At 42.8% G+C, this 24,287-nt stretch overlaps 1 protein-coding gene across 6 annotated transcripts in view; it reads right to left on the bottom strand.

Annotated features, from left to right (window-relative positions):
* Positions 1-24,287, bottom strand: part of TMEM131L (transmembrane 131 like) — a 155,998-nt gene that overhangs the window by 79,617 nt on the left and 52,094 nt on the right. The window lies entirely within an intron of this gene.

The raw sequence follows: 24,287 nt of genomic DNA, 5'->3' as shown, positions 1-24,287 counted from the left end.
ACTATCAACTGCCATATGACATTTTAAAAGCCACATAATCCAAAAATGTTTAACCAGAGATAAAGGTAACACGTATAACTGTTTTCAAAGACTGCAAACTAGCTTTCCAAAATATAATCTTCCCATTTTCTCTTCCCACCAAGTAGCCCCTGACCAAGCTGATTCAGAGGTGGGTTCAGGTGTGGACATTTCAGTTTTAAACCTGCTGGCCAATAAGAAGCTTTATGACCTTCAGCAAGTCCCTCTCCAAGGTCCCATTTTTCTTGAAGGTACGTACAACCAATGCTGAGACCTGGGAATCCCTTCCAAAGTCTTCATCTATCAGGAAGAATTCTGGCCGCAATTTTTTCTTCCTCCCTCCATTTTCTGCCTTTATCTAAGCTTTCCTTCCTCTATCCTCTCTCCTTAAAGTCCTTGCTCCATTATTGTCTATCTATATCTCCTTCACCCTACCTCCAACAAGAGCTGTATTAATAATAAAGGTGATACTTCTATCTCCATCTGCCTACCTCTTGCCAATCTCCCACTCATTTCGAGCGTGGGCAGAGAAGAGGTAAGCTTATTTACTGGACTCCCTCAAACCCTACAAGGCCAGCAGTAATTCCATGACTTGCTTGCAGAGAAGGCCACTAACACACCCAGTTGCCTCCAGAAATGATTTGAAGAGCCACAGGAAGTGATGGAAGTGAAGAGGTGCCAACAGCAGGCCCACCATGGCCACCCTACTCCAGACCGAGCTGGCTAGGGCTCAGCACTCCAGAAGAAGAAAACAGGCAACTTCACATAACAAAAATTAACTGTGGCAAAGTCAGGCCACTGTATGAGTATGAGTAAAATATTTAATGACAGTCTTCTTCCTGTCCTGTGCGTCTGATTTTACACACGACTTCCAAATGAACAGATGAGGTTTGGAGTATTTCAGTCATTCACCCAAGGTCACATAGAGACAGAGCCAAAATTCCAACCCAGATCTGTCGAGGTTGGAAACACAAACACTGCTTGGGTTCAGGCATCTCATGACCTACCCAAGGAACCAGTGCAGTCTAGCCTGCTGGGTGAGGCTTGGGCTACAGCAAGCAGACAAACCTAGATTCTAGGCCCCAGGCCACCATTTCTAGTTGAGTGGATCAGTTGCTTAACTTCTCTAAAGTCCCAGCATTATTATCTGTAAAATGGAGACAACAACAGTATCTACCTTATAGTGAGAATAAAATGAGATAAGGCCTTTGTTTCATGTCTGGCACAGAGTTGCACAATAAATATTAGATCGTGTTACTAAGAGGATGACACTCATCTAACAAGAAAAGCAAAGAGAACAGAAGGAGAAGCCAGGTGAGCTTAAAGTCAAAGTTGACCTCTGGAATTGAACGTCCTAAGTGGGATAGGAGTAATCACCACTGAAAAGAACAAATGAAATATAAACCCGGGCTGTCTCACAACATAACAGATTTTTAAATCCCACAATCAGGAAGTTTCACATACCCAACAAAATTAATTAATAAGTTAACTCACAGATAAAACCATTTTAGACATAGGTACTGACCCAGAAAGTACTCACATACCTATGTCCTCAGATATTTGTTAAAAAGACTGAGGGGGTAGGGGCAGTAGCAAACCACCAAAATTCAGTCAAATGTGGACATCAACAATTATCCTCAAATAATAGTGAGAGCTAAGAAATTATATTGTGCTTGAAAAGCAAAAGTTCTCATTTCTAAATTGACAGCTTCCAAAAAATAAAGTCTCAAGGGCCACAGCAATGGAAGGTAAGACTTCCTCGACTTCCTCCTCTGCCTCAAAAGCCAGCATTTCACATTTCACCCTTGATAACACTATGATTCATTTATGTCAAAGTCCACCTGGCCTCTTTCACTCTTAGGAGTCCCCACACTGGCATAAAATAAACACATGCATCTTATACAAATCAATTATAAATTCATGCCACATATTTCTAATTTTCACCCTCTCTCTGTCTGTGAGATAACTGTAAAGAAAAGCTCTTAATAGAGAAAAATAAAAGAGGGACTGTTTTGCTTCTATAATAGGAGATAGGCATAGGGATAAGAAATTAAAGCAAAAGTAATCTGAGGTGTGTGAGCTCCTGTCTACACAGACCTTTCCCACACACTCTCTAAGTCCTTATTCTAAAAACCTTCTGCAAAGAAGAGCTGAGCTTACTCAGTGGCAGGACAAGTGGACAAGGAATTCCACATATTATTTTGAAAAAAAATACTTATCTTTGCCTAAAATTACTTGGCTTTTTCTTTTCTTTTTTTAAAAAACCTTGGCCACTTTATGTATAAAAACAAAGAAACGGTTTGGAAAAAGTGGCTAGTACAAGAGAAAAGAAATTTTGCTGGAAACTAGAAGACCTCAGGTCAGGTCCTAGCTGTGATAGGAGCTCCCATGTGACACAGGGTTTCAGTTTCCTCTTCAGCAACAGGAGAGAGTTACGCTGGATAACTCCAAAATCCTTAGAAAAGCATTTGAATGCCCAGATTCCTTATTCCCAGGAAAATTAAATCTGCTGATATCAGACATAATCCTTTAAAAAATCAGTCTAGTAACTCATATGGAAATGAATTCACTGTAACCTGCTGTTCCTGCTGTTCACGAATGTTATCTGACCAAAATATGTCATTTCAAAGGCTATGTTCCACCTCTCCAGAGGGAGCAGCAGGGCCCACTGACGCCAGACCCAGTCTTCCAGCTCCTGGCAACTTAAAAGGGCTTGGCTGCACTGGGGCAGGTGGCCAGCTCCAGGAACACACCCCTCTTGGGGTTATAATCCAAGAAGCCAGACCAGGTCTGTATGCCAACAAGCAAAACTCAAAGATCAAGAGTGCAAAGAGGGAAAGGGGAAAAACCCACCTGAAAAATCCAGCAAAAGCTCCAAAGAGTCAGGCTATCTGAAATGGGCCTTGACAAATAGCCACTATGGATGGACAGTGAACGGAGGCTGCTTCCAGCAAAGCTAAAGGCACAAGCAAATACAGACTGAGAAAGCATGGGCCAGGTGTGGAGAACACCGTGTGAGAAAGGAAAGCACAATGGCAAGTTAGCCTGTGGGCTCTGAGTGGTAGGGTGAGGAGCAAGGCGAGCAGGGGAACACAGGACAGAGGGCAGCCCCTCGCAGGCACTGCAGCTCACCTGGGAAGTGGCTGGACTGCAAGAGGGGAGTGAGGGGGAGTCAGCAGACTCTTGGGACACTCCATGAAACAAGACTTAGGAGCTATGAATCTGTGCTGGATGTAACCGTAAAGGTTTAACCAAAATCTGGAGAACATCGTAAGGTTTCAAAGAGGATCTGTCCTTCCCAAACAAGTGAAAACTAGTTTTACCTCCTAACAGTGACAGGGAGGATTGACCTGTCTGGTTTTCCATATTCCTCAATGGACTGCTTTTCATCTCTCTTGACATCCCTACATCCACAGCTAGCTTGCCTTTTAGATGCAAATTCTTCCAACACCTGGAAAGAGCAACATGTATTTCTAAGGCCATGATAATATAAAGCATAGATATAGGCAAAAAGGTTGCACGGACAAGAGGAAAGGTTTTCCACCCATTTCACAAATCCCCTCTGCCTCAAAAAAGGTAACATAATAGACCACACCAAAAAAATGCGATTGTCTACACTCTGAAGTGTTCAAGAAACCACGTTATGTTGATAAGCTGCTTACTGGGCTGTTCTTATTAGTCACAGACTGTGAGATCCCAGTGCTGAAAATGCAGTAAAAGACTTGCAGACTCATGAAGGTAGTAATTCGTGTGTTAAAACCCTTGGGCCCAGCCTTCTAAAAAATGTCCAGTGGGATACTTAGTCATTCACCATCTTCTCCTGAGCAGGAAACAGGTTTCTAGAACTCAGCTGCTATTCCCAGGGACATCAGAGGAATTCAGTACTTTTCTATCATGCAACTGGACCTCAAATTGATCCCTGCACAGATATAAAAAGCCCCAGCCTTGGGGGGAGTCTATACTGACGCTTGTCCACAGTTAGACTGATCACTCCAGGGCAAGGTCTCACACTGGCTCTCAGCGCTGACGCTGCTGAGATTCCTGTGATCTTGGGCAAGGCACAGAGCTTTTGGGCCTTTGCTGAAAAACTCATAACCTGAACTGCATGATTTATGAAATGCGTTCTATAACTACATGAATTGTAAAATTCTACATCATAATCTTAGTACTACAAGTTGTCTTCTGTCTTTAATTTAAAAAATACTTCTCCCCTGAAGTTTACTGATAGGAAAAACATGAAATACACAGACATTGCTACTTAAGTTAGAAATTTACCATTCTTCCTAGTAAATTAAGTACAGTACTTGCAAAGAAGTACTTAACAATAAAGGGAGAAATCAGTATTTTTTCCCCATTAGAATCCCTCAGAGGGGGAGAAAAGGCCATTTAGTAAAACACGACTTTCCTCCAGTTTCTTCCACTGCAGAGAAGGCGTCAGGCTTCAAGGTCCAAGCATTAACTAAACTGAAAGAGAGGATCAAAGGGAAAGTCCCAGGAGCAGTAACAACAGTGGTCAGCCAGAGGCGCTCTGGCTGGTAATGGGATACCTGCGTTGTAAGGCAGCCTAGCCTGTTGATGGCCAGAACTTCCTACGGCTATGACAAAGGTCCTCCTCACTAATCTGTCCCTCAAGCCGCTGACATTCTTCTCGGCATCCATAACACCCATGAAGAGATGCTGCTTCTCTCAAAGACACTCCTTCTGGATGGATCCTGGGCTCACAGCCCCTGTCCTGCCCTCTCCAGGATTTTCAACATCTCCCTCCCCCATCTGTTGCCTCCACTTACACAGAAAGAGACTCGGCTCACTTAGGAAGAGACCCTCTGAGCTTCCACAGCTGCTTCAAGCCCTCTTCCTCCCTCTGTAGCCAAAGTGTTGGTGAAAGGAACATTGACAGCAAGGACATTTATTAAGCATTTATAGTGTACCAGATGCTGTGCCAGGCACTTCATCATCACACACATCTTATGAACCCGGCATGGATACTATTATCATCCCAATTCTACACAAAAGGAAAGAGACGCTTTGCTTGGAGGGTTTAAGCGATTTCCTAAGGGCCACTCAGCTAGGGGGTGGTGGCACAGGCAGGGGAGGGCACATTCAGAAGCCCTTGCTGCCCTGCCTCCACCCCACTTCTCTCTGCCTCCAGACTCACTACCAACACTACTCCTGCTGAGGTCATCGCAGGCTGGAAATCAAGCACCGAGTTTGCTGACTCCCTCCAGTGTCTGTGCCTCCTGAACCTCCCTCCCTTGGTTTCTAGGAAACCTCTCCTACTTTACCGACCTCTGTGGCTGCTCCTTCTCATCTCCCTCTCAGGCTCCTCTTCCTCTGGCCATCTCTTCCATGCCACCGTTTCTAGACTCTTCCTCAAGTCTCTCCTCACTATGGCATCCACCCACTAGGTTCACTAAAACCAGTAGGTTGATGCTTCCTACTCAGACATTTGTCATTTCTGCAGGTTTCAGCATCTTCCTTACTATGCTTGCAAATTTCCCACTGTCACCCCTTCTGGACTTGGAAAGGGCCAGTTACCAGTTTTACTTTCGGCTAGGATGCTGGCATGTGACCTGGACTTCTCCAGATTCACCCACCTGCCTGAGGCAGGGCATCAACACTGATAAGGGAGGGAGGGAAGAAGAAGGGAAGGAATAAGAATTAATCCTGGGGACAAACAGCAGTAGTGAAGCAGGGTAAGTGGCAGGGGTTGTAGGGTCCCCAGCAGTCTACTTCCATGGCATAATTTTGGCTATGGTTCTAGCTGCTAAGTCCCCTTCTTGCTGGTTTGTTTTCTGAGCCCGGTTCTTAAGTCTTCCTAGAGATTTTGTCAGCTGCCCAACATCTTTTCAATAAATTCCTTTTCTGCTTAAATCAGCCAAAGTTGGTTTCTGTGGTCTGACTGATTCATTTCCCAAGCCTCTGTATCTGTGGCCTAGACTCCTCCGCTGAGCTCCTGACGCGTGTTTCCATCTGTACCAGACGCCAGCCGTGGTGGCCACAGCCACCTCCGTGTGGAACCCAAGATGGAGGTCGACATCCCACTGGCAACCCCCTATTGGTTCTCTGGACTGCTTTCCTATCTTGGGGAGTGACTCGGCCTACCTGCCCAGCTAGAAACCTTGGTTACCCTGACCTCTGTGCCTTTCGTAACTCCATGTTCAACCGATGCTGAGCACGCCCCTGGGATTTTACACTTTCACACCACTCAAATCTGTCCCCTCCTCTCTATTCTCACTATCAAGACTTTATATTCAAAAGACATTACACTTGTAATTCAAAAACTTATAAATATATTACTACACTCACACATTTAATCATACCACATTCTGCATGCTGTAAAGAACTCCTTTAGCCAAGTGGTTAAATGACTTTGCAAAACCTGTAAAACAACAGGCCAGCAATTAAGCTCATGTTTCCCGAACTCCTGATCCAACTTTCTTCTTACTGTGACTTATGGCTTCTCCTCTGTGGTTTAAAGATTTGACATGTTTCCTAGACTCTCGGGTAGGTCACTCTATATGTTAAAATAATTAAATATGATTTTTAAATCTGCAAAAACCCATTTTGTATTACCTCTCAGCTCTAGGACAACAAGTTAGCATAAATCTGCAAAAACCCATTTTGTATTACCTCTCAGCTCTAGGACAACAAGTTAGCATGCAAAGTAATTCAGTATTAGATGTCTCCAGCATTAACAGAGTTTGCCAATGCTATACATAGGAAAGAGGAGGCCAAAGCAGAAATTCCCATGGATGATAAAGGAACAGGGAGACTGGGGAGGAAAGACTTTTTCCTCCTCAATCATAGGTGGACAATCCAAGTTCATGCAATACTGTAGCTATTTTTAGAAAACCAAGTTTGCGTTCTCAAAGTGTCCATATAAATTCATATATTAGCTACCTGAAGATAAGCTAGCCATTTTTAAGGCTCGTCTATAACTCTTTAAGCAACTCGGTAGCTGAACTAATTCATACTGTAAAAGCGGGAATGCCAAATCCCACTGAAATTCTTTTCTTCTCTCTTCCTGCATTAAGATATTATCACAGCCAAGGCAGCTAGATTCAGGAATCCAAAGACAAATAGAACAGGCTGCCTAACCTTCATGGGCTTACGGTATCCTCTATGTGTCATGTATCACCTATGAAACATGTCACATATGTTACACGGTACAGCACAATCCATACTTCAAGTGTTCACAAGAGGAAAACATCATCCGGTGTGGTATGGGTTAGGAAAAGCATTCTGGAATAGGTGTCATCGGAGGAGAGTTGAATATGCCATCCTCAGGTGAAGCTGGAGGAAGGAGTTTCAAACAAAGGGGAAAACACAAATTAAGGCATACAGATTGCAGAAAGGTTGATAAGATAAAGACTGAATTACATAAGATAATTTCTTAGTTTCTCAGTAGGATGACAGAATAATCCTATATAACTATATCCCAGTACAATGTTTTAATCAAAACACATTAAATTTTTTTTTAAATCCCAGTATGAGCAAATATATCAAAACGATCTTCAGACAAATACAAAGAATGTTAGTATCATTGCCAGAAAAATCTTATGAAAAATGTATACAGTTTTTAACGTTCCTTGAAGGGCCAGCCTCACGCCTCCCCGGCGGCAGTGAGTGTCGGAGCTCCGTAGCTTCCCCACGGTTGCTGGAGTCTCGTACAGCACTAACATGCGTACCCATGTTTCACTCTTCCACAGCCCATTCCCATTTCTCAGAATTCCTGGACAGTATGTCATTACTCAAAAAGATCAAGTCTTCTCTCTTTAAGAAAAAAAAAATCTACCCTCTGAACGTAATGTTTTAAAAGACAGGGCTGGCCTGTGGCTCACTCGGGAGAATGCGGTGCTGATAACACCAAGGCCACGGGTTCGGATCCTATATAGGGATGGCCGGTTCGCTCACTGGCTGAGCGTGGTGCTGACAACACCAAGCCAAGGGTTAAGATCCCCTTACCGGTCATCTTTAAAAAAAAAAAAAAAAAAAACGAACGGAGCAGAAGCCTTTTTAATTGGACTTTCAAGCTGTTCACTAAACACACTAGCATGTACCACACGCTTGGCCACAGAGCATAACTTACCATCACTAAGCTCACCTTTTTTCCTTTTTTTTGGTGGCTGGCCACTACAGGGATCCAAATGAAGTTCACTTCTTATACAATATAATCCCGCTGTCAAAATGGCTTAATAGCTGACTTTCCTCATATGAAACCCAAAGAATACTGACACTGGAGAAACCAGTCTGCAGTGGGTTCAGAAAAATAAGTCCTCCTTAACACAAGTCCGAAGGGCTGAGTTTTGGGGATTTTTTTGGGGGGGGGGGGGTATAACTTAAAAATGTGTTTGTCAAAGGCAATTTTCCCTTGAAAAATAATTGTAAAGGCAGAATAATGGGAAGTTATCGCATAACAGATACAGAGTTTACGTGTATGATGATGAAAAAGTTCTGGAAATAGAGGTGATAGTCACACAGCACTGTGAATGTAATTAATTCCACGGAATTGTATGGTTAAAAATGGCAAATATTATGCTCTATATATTTTACCACAATGTAAATAATGGTAAAGGTTTCACTATTTCTTTCCCAGGGTTCTGGGACAGAGATTGCTCTTTGGCCCCTAATATCCCTTCTCTCTTTCCATATGAAGGAATTTTTAGCTGGGCATATTTCCAAGCCTCCCTTACATCTGGGAATGACTACAGAACTAAGTTCCAGCAGATGTGACAGATGCTGAAGGATCAAGTGGCAGCTTCCAGGCCCTCTTTTCCATCTCCTCCTCCAATCTCCTGCCATGAACACAAATGTCTCCCCCTCACACCATGAGTATGAGACCCTGGTATGGTGGGAAAGGTAACGCAGAGGTCTGGAAGGAGCGGAGGTCACTGAAGTCTTCCTGGAGCCAGCAGCTGCATATTCTCTAGACTCTCTTGGGAGAGAGAAAACTCTATCTTGCTTAAGCCACTGTTATTTTCTAACTCTTACCCCAAAACTGAATTCTAATTGAAACAGCTTCTCACCCTTTTCTAATGCTAGAAATGCCAGTGGCCACTGCTCAACAGAACTAATACCATGCAACTGCTCCATCACTCCAGCCTCTGCTTGCCCTGGGGGAGATGGATTCCAGCAGTGCCAACCTTTCACGGTGCCCAGAACCAAAGCTTCTCAAATAAACCAGAAGGCTAAGTGGCTAAAGCAATAAAAGTAATTCAAACCTGACAGTAAAGCAAAGAAAATTCTAAATAAGGAAAGGATGGTTCCTGCTAGGAGAAACCACTGACAGGGTAGTGGCCTATGGCGCCCCTTGGTCACAGGCTGATGTAAACTGAGAAGCACCTGCATATGACTGGTTCAGAGCCTACTGCTCTGCCTCATAGGCAGACATGCAGGATCGTGCAAGGACTTCTGTGAGATGCTTCAGGGAAGCAAGGGTGAAGGGTATTCCAGACTGATGAAGCCACACCAGAAATAAAAGAGATGCTGATGGAACACACAGGTGAGTCCCCACCCGGCCTTCTAGAAACACAGTCCTGGAAGAGGCCTCAGCAATAAAAGCCCACCACTGTTTACATTTCATGGAAGGCAAAGAGAAATTATTCCACTTTTTAAGGATTCTTGAAACTTCCTCAGTTACTGATAAACATTACCTCCTTTGCCTAGGGTGGCTAGCAGGAACCTTACAATGGAAAACACACGTGTTCCTGCTCTACTTAAAGTTGTTCAACAGTGTCAAACTGCAGACTTCCTGCAAAACCAGGGGAGAAAAAAATCGGGGAAAACTGCCTCTTGCTTCCTAGCCTAGTCTTGGGGGAAAGGAGTCCATGGGATATAACACAGTAATAAAAGAAAGAAATCGGCTAACCGCCCAGGGCCTGTAGGCTCACTGGGTCCCTATCAGGGACTGACCCACGTAGGTGGAGTTAACTAAAAAGATGAGCACAAGAGATCATCTAATGTTCCTGTGACCAGAACTTTAGTTTTCACTATTGTAAAATTAAGGTAAGATCCCTAAATCTACTGTGAGGATTAAATGAAATGTGTTTATAAAGAGCTTTGCAAAGTGCCCAGCAGAGCGTTTGTCCTTGGTGGGGAGGAGGGGAGGGAGGGAGGGAGGGGAGAGAAGTGTCCATTCTAAGGCCAGCAGAAAAGAAAAACAGTAAGGATTCATATTCTGATTTCCACGGATTCTACAAAAGCAAATCAGGGGAAGGCTAAAAAGTGCCTGTTTCAGAATTTCATGTATTGGGGGTGGGGGGGGGCAGGTGGGCAGAATTCCTCCAACTGAATTCCGGTGAGCTGACAGTTACAGGCTGCAGCAGCAGGAAGGCAGCAACCGTAGCAGGAGCCTCCCTTTCAATTCCGCCCGGAGAATTTAATTGTCCTTAATTACACAGATGCCACTCGTATGCAAATTGTGCATGAAGAGGTCTCCTTTTGAATTGCAATTTTTCTTTCAAACCCTTGAGGAGCTGAAGTGTGATTGCCGAGGATGTCACAAAAGAAAGCGTGGCCCTGCGTGGTCACTCTCCTCACAGGCCAGGCCCTGCAGCCTGTTACCCTCCCGCTGGCCAGGTCTGCCCCCGGCTTGCTTGCTCCTGGGCCTCCTTTTCATACCAGCTCCTCCCTAACAACTTTCCCTCTCCTTCCAGCATTCTCCATCCCTAGACAAGCACAGTATGAATCTTGTGCTCACAGGCAGAGAAGGCAGGGAAAGCAAAGATCAGCTGGCAGAAATGGGGTGGGATCCATGCAATCCTTGCATCAATAAACCCCAATTCCAAAAGAAATCAAGCCCTCCAACAAAATCGTGTTTTGAACATTATAGTAGGAACATGAAAAAAAAAATGCTGCTGTGACAAGTAAATAACAGGAAACAAAACTGTTGTGTGCAACATGATTACAACTGAAAAAAAAAAACTACAGAGGAAAATGAGAAGGCAATTACCAAAATATTAACCGCAAAGTTAGGATGAGTGGAGTATCAGTCACATTTCCCTTTCCCCTGATTTTCCAAAATTGTTCAGTGGTTCAGAGTGTTTAAGAATATTAAAAATGTTCAGAGGGATGTGCTGACAGAAAACTCAAGAGCAATAGGAAGGTATATTTTTCCTAAGTACAGCTGATAATTATTTTTTATGGATTCAAATGGCACATATCCACATTTATGAATTGTTTAAAAGCTAACAAAAGTTCCAGTTCCAAAATACTTGGTTATTTTACCCACTTCCCTTAATTCGCTGGTCACATCTTGGGCTCCTCCTCCTCCACCACCCCCTGGAAAGCTGAGATGCCCCAGGCTCCAGCCTCTGGCCCTCTTCTCTTACCCATCTATCCTCCCAAATTTACATCTCTAGCCCTCTCTCCACCCGCAGCACCTCCACTGGGATGTCTAAAAGACATTCAAACTCAGCAGGTGTGAAACGAGACTCCTGATCTCACCCCAAGTCCACTCTGCCCACAGCCATCTCCACTCTGTTGTGCAAGCCATAACCTTGGAGTCAGGCTTGACTGTTCTCCCTCTCACACCCCACATCCAATCCATCGGAAATCCTGAGAGCTCTGCTTTCAAAACACAGCCAGAACCTCACCAAACTCACTACCTCGATCCAGTCCAAGCATCATCATCTCTCCTGATCTCTTGGTTACGGGCCACCACATTCTCACTGGTCTCCTTGCAGTCCAGGCTCAACCCCAGCCAGCATGGCCTTGTTAAACCTAATTCAGACCACATCACCACTGTGCTCAAAATCCCCACGATAACTCCCCACCATCAGAGGCCTCACGTGAACTCCACCCCTCCCCACCTTCGGTTCCCTCCCCTCTTTGGTACATATTCTGCTGTAACCACAAGGGTCTTCTGGCTGCTCTGTGATTATTCTAGGTATACGTTCCCCTTCAAGGACTTTGCAGTGGATGTCTTCTCTGTCTGGAACATTCTTCACCCAGACAGCCTCCTAGCAAACTCCTTCACCTCCTTCAAACCTTTGTTAAATCTCACCCTCTTAATAAACTCAACCCCCTGTTCATAACCATCATCCCCACCCCACAATCCTCATCCTTTTTCCATACTATATGTCACCTTCTAACATCCATCAAGTTTTGTTGTTGATTCTATTGATGTTTGCTGTCTCTTTCCCACACCCTACTGGAGTGCAACGTCCATTAGCACAGGGATTTTGGTCTGTTTTGTTGCTGTGTCCTAAGCATTTAGAGAAATGACTCAGTAACATTTGTTGAATTAAAAAAAAAAAAACCATTCCAACTGGTGTCATGGATTTATAAAATCACAGATCAGGCCTTAGAATATTTCTTTTTAATTATCCAATATGAAGCTGGCCTCATACTAACATGCCAGAAACTATAGGATCAGGAAAAGTGTTTCCCAAATTTCAACTTAAGCCTTTATCAGATCTAATTTACAAAAACAATGAAAGTACGTATAGAATAACTTTAAAAACTAATGTCACGTAAGTTATATTTCTTATGCAGCTTTTAAAAAATCTCAGGTCTAATTATGCCAAAGGTATATAAAATTACAGATTTCCTAAATCTATAAATGCTGTAATTGTTAATAAAATGGCAAGACAACTAAGAAATTCAAAAATACAGAAGAGGTAGTTTCCTACTGAGGAAAATAATTTACTGGATCAGGCACTGAAAAGTTATAGAAGAGATTAAGCTAGAGATTACATGATCAGGCAGATCCGAACTAGAAGAAGTCCAGGTTGTTAATGCTTGGCTTGGGGAGAACCTTTTTGGAAGTAACACCCAGAGCCTGGGCCTGGTTCAAACCCTCCAACAAACCATCTGAATCAGCAGCATTGGTTACTGCAGCATGACTGAGATGATCTTTTGGCCCCACTGCTTGAATGAATGGGTTTATAATCCCAGAAGCAAGAAACCAGTTACTCAAAAATATAGGCAAGCTGAGGTGAGGCCCAATACCCAATCTGCAGCCTCACCTCTGCCACCTCCACCGCAGACATGCAGCCCACTCCCACGTTTAGTGCCCCCAGCTGTAACGGAGGTCAGTGTGGCCAAGGTGGAAATAAAGGACCTGAAAAATAGAGAAAGAATCCCTGAACCCACCTGTGCCTGAAGCCAACACCTCTGCTTCTTCTAGGTTAACAGAGCAAATGAATTCCTTTTAATACTTAAGCTAAATGAGTGGAATCTGTAACTTGAAGCTGAAAAGGTCCCAACTGGTAGGTATATGAACCCAGTAACTAAACCATAATTCATGAGGTTGAGTCCAAAAGCCAGGAAAGTAGGTAAGCTTGGAACATTAAAAGACATTTCATGACTTTATGAAAACAAATGCTTTCTGAGAAATAGGATAATTTTTGCAAAAGGCCTAAGATGATCTGCATTCCCACTAAAAGAAGAAAAAGAAGTGTCTCTTAAAAAGTGAAAACATTTTCCTTATAAAAGAACCAACAGCTTCTTTTAGGAAGGACAAAAATGTTCTAAAATTAGATTGTGGTGGTGGTTACGCAACCCTGCAAATATACCAAAAAACACTGAACTGCACTCTTTAAATGGGTGAATTGCATGGCACACGAATTACATCTCAATAAAGTTAAAAAAAAAAAAAAAAAAAGAACCAATAGTAAGTACACATGCCAGCCTCCTAATTCAATCATTCTGTCAGGATTCCATGAAGGAAAGAAAAGAGTCCATTTCTGCATGTGCAGCTTCTCAAACATGTACCCATACATGCTCTACAAGCTCATTCCCTTCAGTGCACACACGTGCCACTCGCGCATAATGAAAATGCCATATGCAGATGCATTTGATTAGCACCGTCCACATTTCCCATCATTATGCAGCACTTTGTAAGCTGCAGTTAATTCCTGCCTATTATCCAAGTGCAAAATAATTCTGCCTAATTTCAAGTAGCCTGGCAGCTGCAGCGAAAAACAGCCAGCCTTGCCTTCAGTGGAGACCCATTTGACACATAACCCCTGCTGCTGCAAGGACTCGGATCATCTAGGGCTAATCAATTACTGTCAAGCATGCACTGTTAGTCTGGATGACTGTTAAACAACGAGGACTTCCTGCTTCATCTGCTAGCTTGTACCTTGAGAAGATGAAGTAAAGGGCAGAAATCAGGACTGAGGTTTGGGGGAAGGGTGGAGAGAGGCGGGGAGATCGAATAAGAGCAGACAAGTGCTCACACCAAGACACGTGATCCCTGAGCCGCCTGGCCTCCAGAGCTCACTGAGCTCCAACACTACCAACTGATTCTGAATTTGCTAGTTCTCCAAAGAATCCCTTGACCTCTCTTCTCAGGAGGCATTTCCGGATTTTAAATAACTTCCATTATGTTTTTCCTTTAACTATAAACAGAGATAAGAAAATACACTAATAGTACTTCATACAATAGTATATTATCCTGTAAAATGCCATATTTATATTTATAAATGAAATATATATGATAAAGTATTCAGTCACATTTTTAACTCTCATTACAAACAACTCAATTTTTTTTCTGTGTTCAGTAACACTTGAAATATATTCCTTTCCTCTAGTAATAACAAAAGAGGGAAATCCTGTATACTCCACACTGGAAAGACTGCCATTTTCTGGTAGTGGTTACAGAATTGTATCCCTTTAAATCCAAGAAAAGGTGAATCCCCTGTAGTGGAATCTTTAAAAATGTGTAGCTCCTAAACGTTTCCTCCCTTTTAAAAAAGCACCGGCTCACGGAGTCAAGAAATAATTTAGTACACCGGTATCCAATTAGGCCATCTCTCAGAGACACTTAGAGGAAGCTTTTTAAAAGTATGGATTCCAGGGCTCTACCAGTCCCTCCTGAATCAGAATCTCTGGAAATCTGTGTTTTGGTAATCGCTTCCCCAAGTAATTCTACTGCACATGCACCCACCAGGAGAGCAGAAGGAATCAGAGTATCTGCCTTTCGGAACCACTGGTCCATCTGTCCATCCATCTGTTGTCCAGGATACTTCAAGTGACACTTCTGTTTCCAGTGCAACTCATTCCCATTATAAAATTTTTCAGTCTCAATGGGAGTCAGGCAGCAGGACACAAGCTAGCTATTTTAAGCAGAAAGGGATTTAATGCAGGGAATTAGGTGCTTACAAGACAGCTAAAAAGTTCAAGGGCGCAGGATCTATGCTGGGCCTCCAGGAAAGACTCCCATAACCACAAGGAACCAGCCCATGAGAGGCACTGGTGCTGCAGTCACATGGAAAGGTGGGGCATCTCAGGAGCTTTCCTAGAACTATTGAATCAGCCACGTACTGTCAGCTGTAATCCCAAGACCTGAAAGCTGCCTCTGCCACCACTGTTGGTCCTACTTCAGAAATCCACTAAGTCAAATAGTGGGAAGAAATCCTCATTTTTTGCTATGCTCCAGCGGTTGAACTTGAGTGAATCAAATTTGCTCTGAGGCTACTCAACTGAATCTTTTAAAGGTGTCACCAGAATTGAGTCCAGCATGCTAGCCTACCCAGAACACAGGGACCCTCCACTCTAATACAGACTTATGCAGCATCCCCTTTTCAAGCAGTCTCTAACAACCTCAAGTCCCTCGCACCTACATTACTTCCTCTGGGCTTTCTTTTCTGTATTTCCCCTTCCTGTGGGGAAACTGCTAATTCAGATCCCAGTACTCTACCTCACAGTATCTTCTGAATTTCTTGTTCTTTGATTCAGCTCATAATGCAGCCTGTCTAGATCTTTTAGGATCCTGATCTATCATCCAATAAACTGACTGTTTCCCCTCTAATCCTGCCACTCACCAAATTAATGACACTTGAACAAAACTGATGGAATTAAAAAAAAATTACACTGCCACCACCTTCACTGGAAAACTCTAATAATCACATTATAAAGATCTGCCATAATTCAACCAGCAGTTTTTACACAGTATTTTCTGGACCCTGTGTCCAAGACAGTATTAAGTGCAGTGAATGGATAAAAATAGAAAACGCAGCCCCTGACCACAGGAGTCTATATTCTCAGGGGAGCAGCACAGAGCTAAAAAAAAAAAAAAAAAAAAAAATAGGGCAGGAATTTTAGATGCTACAAATGGTATATTTGACACCCATATAAACTATAAATTACTTGGGTGTGAAATAATGATGGCTAATCCTTTCTCAAAGAATGGATAAGAAGGTCTCGTGAAATGAACATATGGTAATATCTTGTGTAACAGCCACAGAGTCCATGTTTGCAATCAGATCTTACTTAATACACTGTGTGACTTCAAAATATGGAGTATGTCAAACACAGAAAATCTCTCACAGGTTACCTGGAGGGGGTGGGGAATGAAGGGAGGTCTTTAAAGCAAACGAAATCTTTCCTAACACAGATTCAGGAGAGAGAATACATCACAGTGCAATATAAAACATACACGTGCCCTTAGATTCCTTAATTTATTTTCTCTGTGAGCACACTCCTTTTCCTCCTAAACTTAATTTGGTATTATATTTGTGCTTGCATTAAGATTTTTTCCCTCCCTGAGGATTCAGTTTCCCTTCTCAATGGTTTTTCGCCTCTTTCAATTCACTCCCTTCCAAAGTAGCAGTATCTATTTCTAAATAAGGAGTCCACATGTTTCCTTACTATACATATATTCATTTCAGTAAATGGAAACATATACCTTGAGTAAGTTTCTTCAAGTTATGCTGAAAGTGAAAGAGGTACACCCACAAAATCTTGCCAATGTAAGTGGAAATTTTACTTTCTTTTGTAAAAGGATTCCATCTCATCTACCACATTTTAGGAGCAGGCTGTATAGAATTTCCTTAAATAGAAAATTCAAAGTAATCAATCATTTCTTTTACTACTGCCAGTACAAGTGACTCTAGATGGAACTGAACATTTCCATCTTCCATAGATGAAAGGCAAAGTTCACAGAGAGTAGGTTCCTATCATTTCTCCTAAGCACCAAGATAAAATTAATCACAGAATATCCCGGAAATCACCACGATCACGAAACAGGCAGCTGATGCGTGGTCTCTGCAGCCCTCTGGACAGTGGGGATAAAAGCGATAGAAGGCTTGTCCTCACCTCACTGGAGCCCACCTCCTTAATCCTGAGGCTACAACTCTCCTAGGCCAGCCTCTATTCAAGAGCTGCTCCACACAAAGGGGGCAAAAGTCCAAAGCCTGGAGTGACCTACAATATATATCGTCAGATAAGAAACCACGACTGAAGTTTCTCCTGCGTTTCAAAGTCTACCCTATCTCTAGCCATATTATCTCAAGGGCCTGGCTCCCCCAACCCCAACCAAATCCCATTCTCCCCTGTACTATTTCTGTTAGTCTTGGAAACTCTAAAACCAAGGCATACCTTGTAACCACTTTGCTTGTTATGCAGCAATTTTGATACAAACACATTATAAGACAGGCCTAGGAAGAAAACCTACAAGAAACAAGACCGTTATTTTAAACAAAGTAGGAGGAACATAAGAGAAAATGAAGTGAGAAAGCTATTTCCTCCTCAAGTTCAAAAGTAAATATTTTCTTCCTTTACCTGCTTTGAAGTTTATACTTTCTCTCACCTTACTGTTAATTGCTTTGCTGTTTTTAAGCTCCCCAAATTTCCACAGGGGAATGGTTTATCTGCATTACTGCAACCAGACCACACACTCTTTTTTTTGGTATTTTAAAACATGCCACAAAGTTTTTCTCCAGTCACTGGAAAAGGATATATCAAATATAAATCTTATGTTTTGCAACCCACACAAATCTACCAAAGCCAAGTGCTAGAAGCTCAAATCCAGTCTTACTCTCTGTTCTGTTTTCATATACTGGGTTTTCCCCATCAGTAAATTTCCATTTTCACAACTAAATAACCCACCTGAAGAGGCGAGCTATAACCTGTTTTATACTATCTAATGCCAAAATCTGGAAGTGAGCTGGGGCTACAGTATTTCACTCCCACTTTTAAAAATCCATACATCTCTGTACTGCTGTCCATTTCACAGAAACGGGAGAACTCAATGAGGCCACGGTGGGCAGCGTCTCTCAGCATGGCAAGGAAATGCAGACAGGCCATGGGAGGAAAGGGCTGCTCACGGTGATGGTGTGGCTGTACCTCTCCAACACAACTAAGAATCAAACAAGCCTCTCCAAATTGTCAAAATATGGAAGCAAAGAGATGGAAACTGAAGAGAAATAAATGCAAGGTGGTCCACTGAGGCCTGAAAAACTAACAAGTGAACAGGTAAAGGACATGACTAGACCTAACTATGGCAGAAAGACCCTTCACCACGCGGTCAAGGGTCCCAGATTACCAGGCTCGGCCAGAGGCTATCCAGGTAAACACGTCCAGTATCCTTTCAGGGGCTCAGTTTTCTCAAACGTAAAAGACTCCCAAATTCGGATTCCGTAGCTGGCCACAAGTTACAAAACTATGAAGAAAAGCCAAGATGAGGGGGCGGGGGTGCCATTACAGAGAAGGAGGCAAATGAAGGCAGGGGTGGGATCACATACACTCTTCCACTGACCAGGCCCCACCAACAGTCAGTCTGGTTTTGATCAAGGTGCTTTTAAAAAGAATGGGAAGAAACTGAAAATTTGGAGACAAGCCACCAAATAATTATGGAGAAAATTACTTTCACTTTCTCTGTGAAATTCCTTTACTATTGTCAGTCACAACTACCTGCCTAGGACAACCCAAAATGCTAAAAACTCAATGGGTTATGTCCCATGTGAGCTTTAGGTCAGAGGTGCAACTGAAAAATGGCAGTGATCTGACACCTAAACAAGATCTTCAATCTTTCTATGAGGGATAAATAACCTCATCCATTCAACATTTACTGAGTACTACCATGTCTTGGGCACGGAACAAGACAAAAGGGACACAAAGAAAGGTATAAACAATAAATGGAACACAGGCCTTTTCTCAAGAGCCCAGAACCTATAAACACTCTCACCAGAACAGACACGATGTGAAACCTTAATTACCAGAACTTCTTCCACCAAAACAATTTCTCCCTCCTCTGTTTTCTGCAGCATTTTATACCTTCCTCTATTATAGTACATATCACAATAGGACAGTAGCTATTTACAAGCCCCACTGGCCTCACTTCAAGATGGCAAGCCTCTGAGTGCAGGGACTGTGTCCTCCCCGCTTGCATCCTCAGTCTGATACAGCACCTGCAGGAAGAAGCGTTCCAAAACGTGCTGCATAGCTGGAGCCAGGGCTAGGTAAATGATTCTCATATGAATAACACAAGTACTGAGGGGCAGAAGAGATGCCTACGGGCTGGAAGCCAGGTGGAAGCCAGGTTGGCTAACATAAACTCTATACTCTCGCTATCAAAATATGGCCCACAGACCAGCAGCACTGCATCACCTGGGTGTCTGTTAGAAATGCAGACTCTCAGGCCCCTCCCCAGATCTAATAAACCAGATGCTCCAAGTTAACAAGACCCCTAGATGATTCCTGTGCACCTTAATGTCTGAGAAACACTAATCTAGAGAAGATTTGTATGGAAAGCCAATTAATAAATGATGAGAACTAAACTTGGGCAGCAGCAGGAATAAAAAGAAACATAAGAAACTGAATGGAATATGATTTATTTATGAGGCTGTTAAAAACCTGGGATGAAATAACAGATGCTATAAGAATCACTATTTCAAGTTGAAGAAAACTAGGGGAAAAATCCTTTTTACAAAAACAAACTTTCAAATATATGCCTACATGATTTGTTTGCATCATTCACATATGCTTGGTAGAAAGAGAATAGTCATTGTGTGTTCAAACCACATCAGCCTATAAAAAAACAGAGAAGGACGTCTGTCAAATGCTTGGACAGTGTGCTGTTATCAGAATCATTAAGTATGCTTCACTATCCAAACAGTAGCATGGGCTCCAAAAACCACACCATCCAATAAAGTTACTCACAGAGACAGCCCTTGCTATACCCTCACAGCACACTCCTAGAAACCAGAACATAAAGCCAATTACATCTTCCTAAATGAAGGGTTACGTCTCAGCCAAAGACACCAAATAAGTCACAGTAATGACAATGTTGCACAAAATCTATGACAGAGCTACAAATTCTCTAAATGGTATAAAGTGATCAAATGAGGCTTCAACTCTTAATGTTGGAGTTGGATGTTAGAAGTGACCTTCACAGACCACAAAATCTAAATCTCTCCTTCTCCAGGAAAGGAAATGGAAACCCAGAGGAGTACTTGCCCAAGGTCAGGGATCTGGTTACATAGCCAAGCTGAGAAACAAACCCAGGCCTCCTTACCTTCTTCACAAAAGTACCTTAAAACAGACAAAAAGCATACCCTGTTATTATAAAAGGTGTCTCCAAAATAAGACATACAAAAAGCCAATAAAAATACAACTCTTCCTTAGTTAGAATGTGATGTTATAACACCAAGGTCAAGGGTTTAGATCCCTGTAACAGCCAGTCGCCAAAACAAAACAGAACAACATATATCTCTCTCTCTCCCATATAACATTTTTACCTGCCAACGATGTCAGCCATTACAACTTACATATCTGTATGCTTGTTATTATCTACTTTTTTTTGGCCTCTTTGAAATTTACAAAGCACTGTGGGAGAAGACCTGGACTGCCAACCTGAGTAGTTCGGGCTTTGGTGCTGTCCCACAGTCTTTCCCTGGACCACACGTACTGGAAAGGGAATTCGAGACACAAAGCTTTGAGAATGGCAATCTAGGGCAGACAGTGGCCAAATTCCCCACCAGGCTTTTTGCAGGAGAGAATGACAAAATCAAACACAGTGAAATGGGAAAGAGAGACAGAAAGACAGCCCAGCACCCCAAAAGCACAAGCAACAAATGAAAAAATAAACAAATGGGATTTACCGATCTAAAAGTCTTCTGCACAGTAAAGGAAACAATTGACAGGGCAAGAAGACAACCTACAGGATGGGAGAAAGTATTTGCAAACTACACATCCAACAAAGGATTAATATCCAGAATACACAAGGAAATCAAACAACTTCACAGTAAAAAAACAAATAATCCAATTAAAAAATGGGCAGAGTTGCTGAATGGATATTTTTCAAAGGAAGACAAACAAATGGCCAACAGGTACATCAAAAAATGCTCAGCACCACTAATCACCAGGGAAACGCAAATCAAAACCACACTGAGATATCATCTCACCCAAGTTAGACTGGCTACTATCAAAAAGACAGAGAATAACAAATGCTGGTGAGGATGTGGGGAAAGGGGAAGACTTCTGCACTGTCCGTGCAACTGTAAATTAGTACAGCCACTACAGAAAACAGTATGGAGGTTTCTCAAACAACTACAGACAGAACTATCATACGATCCAACAATCCCGCTTCTGGGTATATAGCCAAAGGAATGGAAATCATCATGTTTAAGGGATACCTGCATTCCCATGTTCATCACGGCTCTATTTACAACAGCCAAGATTTGGAACCAACCTAAATGTCACTGACGGACAACTGGATAAAGAAAATGTATACATACACAACAGAATACTACTCAGCCATATTAAATAATGAAATTCTGCCATTCGCAGCAACATGGATGAGCTTGGAGAAAATTGTATGTTAAGTGAAATAAGCCAGGCAAAGAAAGAAAAATACCACATGTTCTCATTCATAAGTGGGGGGGGGGGGGAGGGAGGAAGGAAGGAAGGACAGACAGACAGACCACAATAAAACATTGAACTTTCAGAAGGAGAGAACAGACCTATAGCTACTAGAGATGGGAAAGGGGGAGACAGAGGAGGTGACAGAGAGTAACTGAGTAAGGGACACAAATAATAAATTACGATTTGTACTGATGAACATGCTAATAATATTGATTTGATCATCACATACTGTACACAAATACTGACGGTAACTCTGTACTCCACAAATATGTACAATCAATTATGCTGCAATTCAAAAACTAAAAATAAATAAATAATAAAGTAGGACGTGCCAGGAAATCAGTTCTCAGCAAGGACACTGGGGTGATGATGACCTTTTTTCTCTGTTCTTTTCTGAATTACCTAATCTTCCTACAACCAACATGAATTTTGTAATGAGAAAACTATGTCATGAAGTAAGGGCAGGACTGATATTCAACGAGAACATACTCCTTCACTGACTGTTCAAGGCTTCCTTGGATTGGCTGGAACCTTTGGTATAACCTTTAGTTTGAGGTAAAAAAAAAAAAAAAAAAATAGAACTCTGTATAATCATGAGGCCAACTGCAGGGGTAAGAGTGATATCTTCTTTTCTGGATGTGGCTCTGATTTGGAAATAAGTTTCATTTTTAACATTAGCTACCTGCAGACTTTTCTCCACAATTCCATCAACAATAATATGATCGTTAATGATCACATGAAAATTCAGCTACAAAACTTGAGGCCAATGAGCAGCATACAACCTCCTTTCTGAGTGCTTTTCATTAGCACACCCTTCAAAACAGCCAGCCAACCCTGCAAATGTCAGCCTTTGCATTTTCTAAAACCTCAATGCCTCTTCCTCAATGACTTCCCCTTCTTTTTACCCCAACTCTTACCATCAGACTTACCTCACAGATTTGGTTTCCTCCTGCTTGACATAATGCTGTTTTCCTTCAAAAATTTAATCTTTTGTTTATTATGCTTCTCTCCCACCTCCATTTCATTCCTAAGAAAACTGTCCCTTTCCTAAGCTTATGGCAAACTGCCTAACCTCACGTCTTATAGAAGGAATTTCATTCAACATATAGCAATGGAGACAGACGAGGAAACTGCAAAGTTTCACAAGTAAAAAGCAACATAATTCTCGGCCGATGCCTGACATAACATTTGGGAACTATATTCACAGGAAACTGTATTTTGGGGTCTTGTTCTGAAAGAAAATACTAAAGGCACAAAAGTTAAAAATACAGGTAATCCTATGGCCTTTAACTATTTTTTCTTAAGAACTGAGAAATATAGTACCATAGGAATATTACACAATGGTTAAGTGTATAGACCAAGCCACAAAAACCTACTCAATCCTTAAGTCCTATGAAGTCTGACCACCATGTATCAGAGTGGGCTCAGGGAAAACCCGAGTGCTCTGCAGCCCTGGCAAAGGCAATGGGGATTTCCTCTGCCTTGTCTAGAACACCAAAGGCAACCCAAGGCAGGGCCTCGAGCAAACCCAGTGCGAAAGTGGTCTGTGGGTGGTGGGGGTGGGACGACAGGGAGGCCCTCAGGGGAGGAAGGCCCCACAGGGGATGGGCTGGGGAGATGAGGTGAGAAATGAAACAGGCTGTAGCACAGGATGAGACATGGGAATGACCACCTTCTGGGCAGGCCTTCGTTTATTCCTTCAAAGAAACACTTCCTAAAGACCATCTAGGGCTAGGGTACCCAGCTAGGGGCTGGGGATACAAGAATAAAAAAACATCACAAGGACCTTGCATCTGACTGGCTGCAGACAAGAGAAGAGAGAATGAGGCAGAACACCGAAGGTCAAGGCAGAAACAGACAGCGGCTGGGGGAGGCACCAGGCTTCCCGGAAGAGCCTCACCTGCGAGTCTCAAGGGGCCCGGGGGCTGGCCCTCAGCCTCTGTGCGCTGCATCTACCTTCGCACGCACCTTGGGTCTCTTCCTTCTCCTGCTGCTCTGCGTACAGCCCCCCGCCTTGGAAGGAAAGAGACTACCTCTTTGAGGTCTCCTAGTATTTGCACATAATGAAAGTCAAGACATCTATTTACACAAACTTATGAACTTACAAAGTTGACATTAAAAGGGCACAAAACAGGAACTCAAAACCCACAAGCTCAAGCTTCAAAGATGAGAACGTCCCCCCAATTTCAGAAAAGGCAGCTGAGGGCTCCCAGCTCACGGCTTCACGTGTCTCCCCCAGCCCCACGCCACAGCCCTGCACAGGCTCACGCTTGACTTTCCACTCCTCAAACTCACGTTCCACGGCTCCCCTCCTGCCCGGAGAAACCAGAGGCCCCAGCCTGCAGGTTTTTACCCTTTTCTGCTCCCAAGTGCAGTCTCAGTAGAAGCACATACACCATAACAAGGCTTATGATGGGTAGGAAAATTACGGAATCTTTTTATTCTTCTGTATATTGTTGAAAGACTGTAAAATAAACATGAATTTCTTCCATAATAAGAACAAGATATGTAGAACAAACAACAACAAAACACACTTGAAGACATTACGCTAAGTGAAAATCCAGTCACAAAACAACAAATGCTGTGTGACTCCGCTCACGTGAAGTGCTTGGAAGAGTTAAACTCACAGAGCCAGCGAGGAGAGTGGTGGCTGCCAGGGGCTGCGGGGGAGGGAGGAA

Source organism: Cynocephalus volans, chromosome 9, assembly GCF_027409185.1.
Source record: "Cynocephalus volans isolate mCynVol1 chromosome 9, mCynVol1.pri, whole genome shotgun sequence".
NCBI lineage: Eukaryota > Metazoa > Chordata > Mammalia > Dermoptera > Cynocephalidae > Cynocephalus > Cynocephalus volans.
Note: the sequence above shows the minus strand (reverse complement) of the source record. Positions and strands in the feature narration are given on the sequence as shown.